This window comes from Penaeus japonicus, unplaced genomic scaffold (assembly GCF_977035675.1).
Source record: "Penaeus japonicus unplaced genomic scaffold, GWHDUDI00000001_assembly GWHDUDI00000013, whole genome shotgun sequence".
In the NCBI taxonomy this organism is placed as follows: Eukaryota; Metazoa; Arthropoda; class Malacostraca; order Decapoda; family Penaeidae; genus Penaeus; species Penaeus japonicus.
In genome coordinates this window covers 29,068,857-29,076,356 of record NW_028234415.1, presented here as the reverse complement: position 1 = coordinate 29,076,356, position 7,500 = coordinate 29,068,857, and positions in this window count along the sequence as shown.

Sequence of the window (7,500 nt, the reverse complement as noted above, 5' to 3'; positions counted from 1 at the left end):
GTTTGACATTGTGATGACAGATCATGTGAGTGTGAGCAACTTTGGAGGAGCTTGACTCAGAAATACACATTCCTTGACTAGTAATATGTTTCCTGTATTTTCGTGTTTGCATGTGTGGAGGGAGAGGTACTTTTTGCACACATTTATTAGTCATAGTTTTGCCATATTCAAAATATTTGATTTGCAGAAAAATGTCATAAGCTGAGGATTTTTTTAAGAGTATCTTAGGCCTTAGGATGGTTCTTCTGTAAATGGGAGTCTGTCAAAGATTAACATAGCAACCCTAAAGGTGAAGGATTGATTAGAGACACAGCTGATGGAGGGAGGGAGGTAGTTCTAAGTTCATTAAAAGCTTGGAGTATTTTGATTTCCATAGGTTAAATGTAAGTTAAACAATTACACCAGTTGATTTGTATATTCCCTATGTGTATATACAGAAGCTATCTATTACCTAATCATAATTATGGGTATAGGAAAACTGTTGATTTGAAGTGAAATATGCAATGAAGTTCCTAATGTAATATTAGGATCATATGATATCCAAGGAATAAGTGAGTGGGTGAGAGTGAGTAAGGAGGGAAAAGTAAATGAATGAATGATGAGAGTTCATTTGAATGATACTTTTGTCAGTGAATTGAAGTAACTGAGGGTATAATTGGGTGAAAGAGTGATTGGGAGAGAGGATGAAAGAAGGGGGAAGTGGATGAGAGAGTGAGTCCAGAGGGAGAGTGGATGAGAGAGTGAGTCCAGAGGGAGAGTGGATGAGAGAGTGAGTCCAGAGGGAGAGTGGATGAGAGAGTGAGTCCAGAGGGAGAGTGGATGAGAGAGTGAGTCCAGAGGGAGAGTGGATGAGAGAGTGAGTCCAGAGGGAGAGTGGATGAGAGAGTGAGTCCAGAGGGAGAGTGGATGAGAGAGTGAGTCCAGAGGGAGAGTGGATGAGAGAGTGAGTCCAGAGGGAGAGTGGATGAGAGAGTGAGTCCAGAGGGAGAGTGGATGAGAGAGTGAGTCCAGAGGAGAGTGGATGAGAGAGTGAGTCCAGAGGGAGAGTGGATGAGAGAGTGAGTCCAGAGGGAGAGTGGATGAGAGAGTGAGTCCAGAGGGAGAGTGGATGAGAGAGTGAGTCCAGAGGAGATGGAAGAGTGGAGGGAGTGATGAGAGTGAGTCCAGAGGGGGAGCGGAGGAGAGAGTGAGTACGGAGGAGAGTGGATGAGAGAGTGAGTCCAGAGGGAGAGTGGATGAGAGAGTGAGTCCAGAGGGAGAGTGGATGAGAGAGTGAGTCCAGAGGGAGAGTGGATGAGAGAGTGAGTCCAGAGGGAGAGTGGATGAGAGAGTGAGTCCAGAGGGAGAGTGGATGAGAGAGTGAGTCCAGAGGGAGAGTGGATGAGAGAGTGAGTCCAGAGGGAGAGTGGATGAGAGAGTGAGTCCAGAGGGAGAGTGGATGAGAGAGTGAGTCCAGAGGGAGAGTGGATGAGAGAGTGAGTCCAGAGGGAGAGTGGATGAGAGAGTGAGTCCAGAGGGAGAGTGGATGAGAGAGTGAGTCCAGAGGGAGAGTGGATGAGAGAGTGAGTCCAGAGGGAGAGTGGATGAGAAAGATCATATAGATGGGGGGGGGGGGGAAGAGAGGGGGGGAGAGGGATCATATAGAGGGAGGGGAGAGTGGATGAGAGAGAGTGGATGAGAGGGATCATATAGATGGAGGGGGGGGGGGAGAGAGAGAGAGTGGATGAGAGGGATCATATAGATGGAGGGGGGGGGAAGAGAGAGTGGATGAGAGGGATCATATAGATGGAGGGGGGGGGAAGAGAGAGTGGATGAGAGGGATCATATAGATGGAGGGGGGGGGAAGAGAGAGTGGATGAGAGGGATCATATAGATGGAGGGGGGGGGGGAGGGGGAGGGGGGGGGGAAGAGAGAGTGGATGAGAGGGATCATATAGATAGAGGGGGGGGGGGGAGAGAGAGAGTGGATGGGAGGGATCACAGAGATGGAGGGGGGGGGGAAGAGAGAGTGGATGAGAGGGATCATATAGATGGAGGGGGGGGGAAGAGAGAGTGGATGAGAGGGATCATATAGATGGAGGGGGGGGGGAGAGAGAGTGGATGAGAGGGATCATATAGATGGAGGGGGGGGGGGGGGAGAGGGGGGGGAGGAGGGGGATGAGATAGATAGAGGGGGGGGGGGAGGGAGAGTGGATGAGAGGGATCATATAGATGGAGGGGGGGGGGGAGAGAGAGAGTGGATGAGAGGGATCATATAGATGGAGGGGGGGGGGGGAGAGAGTGGATGAGAGGGATCATATAGATGGAGGGGGGGGGGAAGAGAGTGGATGAGAGGGATCATATAGATGGAGGGGGGGGGGGGAGGGGGGGGATGAGAGGGATCATATAGAGGGAGGGGGGGGGGGGAAGAGAGAGTGGATGAGAGGGATCATATAGATGGAGGGGGGGGGGGAAGAGAGTGGATGAGAGGGATCATATAGATGGAGGGGGGGGAGAGAGAGTGGATGAGAGGGATCATATAGGTGGGGGGGGGGAGAGAGAGTGGATGAGAGGGATCATATAGGTGGGGGGGGGAGAGAGAGTGGATGAGAGGGATCATATAGGTGGGGGGGGAAGAGAGTTTGGATGAGAGGGATCATATGGGGGGAGGGGGGGGAGTAAGTGCATGGAGGCAATGGATGAGAGGGATTGTATAAAGGGTAGTAGAGGTGGGTAAGAATGAGAGAGCAATTGCAGGGGAAGGAGGTTGGGGAGAGAGAGTGGATAGGGGAAGGGGTGAGTGTAAGGGGTGAAGGGGGAAGAGAGTGAGTGCATGAGGGAGGGGAGAGATGAGTGCATGAGGGGGGGGGGTTAAGAGCAAGTGCACGGGAAGGGGTTGGTGGTGGAGGAGAGCAAGTGCATGGGGGTTGGTAGGGTGGACGAGAGTGTGGCTGCAAAGGGGGAGTATGAATGAGTGGATGAGAGGGAGGGTAGGGAGGTATGTCAGTAAGTGCAATGGGTTGGGGATGGATGAGAACGAGTGCATGGGTGGGGGGGGGGGATGAGAGTGAGTGAATTGGTGTGGATGGATGAAAGTGAGTTCATGGGGCAGGGTTGAGGGGGTTTATGAGTGTGTGGAAAGAGAGAGAAAGACAAAGAAATTGTGACAGTGAGTGAATGGGGGATTAGCGAGAGTGGGTGGGTGAGAGGTTGGGGATGAGCATGAGTGAATGAGAGGGTTGGAGAATGAGTGAGTGGATAAAGTTAAATAATCAGTGAGTGAGTGAATGAATGAATGAGAGGGAAAATGAGTGAGTGAGTGAATGAATGAGAGGGAGAAAGAGTGGATGAGTGGGTTGGAGAATGAGTGAGTGGATAAAGTTAAATAATCAGTGAGTGAGTGAATGAATGAATGAGAGGGAAAAAGAGTGAGTGAGTGAATGAATGAGAGGGAGAAAGAGTGGATGAGTGGGTTGGAGAATGAGTGAGTGAGTGAATGGGAGGGTGAGAGGGTTGAAGAATGAGTGAATGAGAGGGTGAGAGGGTTGAAGAATGAGTGAATGAGAGGGTGAGAGGGTTGAAGAATGAGTGAATGAGAGGGTGAGAGGGTTGAAGAATGAGTGGATGAGAAGGTGAGAGGGTTGAAGAATGAGTGAATGAGAGGGTTGAAGAGGGTTGAGAATGAAGGGTTGAAGATGAGTGTGAGAGGGTTGAAGAATGAGTGAATGAGAGGGTGAGAGGTTGAAGAATGAGTGGGTGAGAGGGTTGAAGAATGAGTGAATGAGAGGGTGAGAGGGTTGAAGAATGAGTGAATGAGAGGGTGAGAGGGTTGAAGAATGAGAGGGTGAGAGGGTGGAAGAGTGAGTGGATGAGAGGGTGAGGGGGTTGAAGAAGAAGAATGAGAGGGTGAGAGGGTTGAAGAATGAGTGAATGAGAGGGTGAGAGGGTTGAAGAATGAGTGAATGAGAGGGTTGAAGAATGAGTGGATGAGAAGGTGAGAGGGTTGAAGAATGAGTGATTGAGAGGGTTGAAGAATGAGTGAATGAGAGGGTGAGAGGGTTGAAGAATGAGTGAATGAGAGGGTGAGAGGGTTGAAGAATGAGTGAATGAGAGGGTGATAGGGTTGGAGAATGAGTGATTGAGAGGGGTAAGTGGGTTGGAGAATGAGTGAGTGAGTGAATGAGAGGGTGAGAGGGTTGAAGAATGAGTGAATGAGAGGGTGAGAGGGTTGAAGAATGAGTGAATGAGAGGGTGAGAGGGTTGAAGAATGAGTGAATGAGAGGGTTGAAGAATGAGTGAATGAGAGGGTGAGAGGGTTGAAGAATGAGTGAATGAGAGGGTGAGAGGGTTGAAGAATGAGTGAATGAGAGGGTGAGAGGGTTGAAGAATGAGTGAATGAGAGGGTGAGAGGGTTGAAGAATGAGTGAATGAGAGGGTGAGAGGGTTGAAGAATGAGTGAATGAGAGGGTGAGAGGGTTGAAGAATGAGTGAATGAGAGGGTGAGAGGGTTGAAGAATGAGTGAATGAGAGGGTGAGAGGGTTGAAGAATGAGTCCGCTCTCTCTCTCTCTCTCTCTTTCTTTCTTACTCTCTCTTTCTCTCTCTCTCTCTCTCTCTCACACACACTCTCTCTCACACTCTCTCACTTTCTTTCTCTTTCTTACTATCTCTCTTTATCTCTTTCTTTCTTTCTCTCTCCCTGTCTCCCCTCCCCCTCTCCCTCTCTCCCCTCCCCCTCCCCCTCTCTCCCCTCCCCCTCCCCCTCTCTCCCCTCCCCCTCCCCCTCTCTCCCTCCCCCTCTCCCTCTCTCCCCTCCCCCTCCCCCTCCCCCCTCTCTCTTTCTCTTTCTCTTATTTCTTTCTTTCTCTCTCTCTTCTCTCTCTCTCTCTCTCTCTCTCTCTCTCTCTCTCTCTCTCTCTCTCTCTCTCTCTCTCTCTCTCTCTCTCTTTCTCTCTCTCTCTCTCTCTCTTTCTCTCTCTCTCTCTCTCTCTCTCTCTCTTTCTCTCTCTCTCTCTTTCTCTTTCTTTCTTTCTTACTCTTTCTTACTATCTCTCTTTATCTCTTTCTTTCTTACTTTCTCTCTTTCTCTCTTTCTCTCTCCCCTCCCCCTCTCCCTCTCTCCCCTCCCTCTCTCCCTCCCCCTCCCCCTCTCTCTTTCTCTTTCTCTTTTAAAGTACCAACAAAAACATATACAGATAATTTTAGTGGTTGCATTTTCATATACACACTTTGCTATATTGCTGACAGTAGCTGTATTAGGTGAATATGTATTAGGTAAATATCTTGAATGGGTTGATTATATAACAGAAAAAAAATATGTATACTAGTGTACTATTATATGACGGTGTGATATGTAATAGATAGTATATGGTCTGTTGAGGAGGAATGGGAGGGATGAAAGGTGGAATGACTGGGTTGGGTTATTGCATGAAATTTGCCATACACTTCCAGAATTGCTATTTTACACTCATTACAGTGCATTCACTAGGAAAAAAAGGTGGTGAACATTACTGATTGGTTCAAGTAGAGGAAGGCTCCCCCATGGGAAGGGGGATATGGTTAAACTTGCCAAACAGTTCCTGATATATCAGTGAATGCTACATACATCTCAACCACAACAAAAAGTAATGTGTTAAAACAAAAGTCCCGCTTGTTTTGAGTGTGGTTAAAATGCATGTAGTTGTTAACTAAATGGCACCAGGAAATAATCATAGTACATTATCTGCCATGGAAGTATTGAGATCAAGGTCGTACACATGTGATGAAAATAGATAATGAGGAGACAATATTTTTTGCTCTTGGATTCTGGACAAGATTGATACTTCTTTTTAATAATTTAATTGAGAAAGGAGGGGTAAGGCTTACTGTGGAAGACTGCAGTTTAAGATCTAGTGCTGTCACAGCAAATAAAATCCATGCCTGTAGTGCACAAAATGGAGAGCATACTCCACTGTCAGAGCAAGAACAGGAGCCATCCATACATTGGGTGGGCCAGCCCTTGCCACCGTGTGTATAGATACCATATATTGTTTTTGAGTTAATTCCATTGTGTCCTCATTGAACAAATACTTAGTCAATTTGAGTCACTCCCAGTGCAGAAATATAGATTACAGTGTTGCAAAAATTATTGCTTCAACCTGTTCATACCAGCTCATTGCAAATGTGGACATATTATTAGATGGGTTGACATGCATTTTACTAGGTTATTCAGAGTTTAATTTGTAAAGAAGGGCTGGCCTGTTTAAAGTGTAGTGGCATTTATTTGTTTGTGTGTGTTTTTTTTTTTCCAAGTGTTGAGTAGTATTCCATTAGGGACTGGTCATCACAGGCATTCACATTAAATTACCTATTTGTAATTAACCCTAAATTTATTGTTGGGATATCTGCCAGTCAGTACCTGATTAGCAATCATTTTGATTATAGGAATGTAGATTCATAGCTGTTGATAGAATTACTTTATATACGGACGGATGACCTCGCTTACCAGTTTCTGTTTGCGAGAAACACTAGTGTCCAATTGGCTTAGAAAGGAGTTTTTTTAACTTACATAAGATTCTTTTGATCACTTAGTTTATCTATATCTACCTATGTTATTCAAAGTTCTATGTATTTACCTGTTAAAGTAATCAACAACAATAATGTAATTGATTTTTTTTATATAGATTTCCATAAATGTATTTTTTTATAGTAAGGTGTAGTAAATGGAATTGGATTCAAGTATAGATATTGATTTGTTTGTTTATTATTTTATTCATATGTAATGCAGTGATGCAGTTTTTATTGAACATGTAAAAACTGATACAGGATGTCATATAAAGGAAAAATAACATCATGAAATTGAGACAGGTATATAAGTGGATAGAAATGTTATTAATTTTGTTAATATGGATATTAAAAAAAAAATGAAATGTATACAAAATTATTACTGGTAAGATTGTTGGGAAACCTGCATACACCAGATCTAGAATTAATTTGAACCTGGAACACTGGATTACATATGGCGAGTCCTTCTCTTGCTTTGTCATTGTCAAATGAGTCGCTAATACCTTTCTTGAAGAGCATGGTCATGAAAAGACCAGGTCACATTCTGTGGATGTATTGAGTCTTATGGTAGGAGCAGAGTGCTGGAATCTGTAGAACTTTATAATTATTACTTAGGAGAACTAAAGTTATTGAATTAGTTTTCATTTTTATTATTGGTGGCCCTTTTATATATAATCACTATTATTATTATTTATCTATTTATTTTTAGTTATTTATTGATTTTCTTTTTAAGCTTTTGGATTAGGTTTGATTATTGACATCACTATGGTCATTATAATTGCCATTTTTATCCTCTTAGCAAGGGTGTTTTTTGTTTGTTTGTTTGTTTGTTAGCTGGTTTGTGTGAAAAGATACAGATTGACTGCAAGTATTTTTGGGGCAAGTCTCTCATGGCCCAGAAACTTAATGATTATATTTGTTTGCGGATCTAGATTTGTATACAGATCAAGGATGAAATCTAAGTAGTGTGTATATATTTA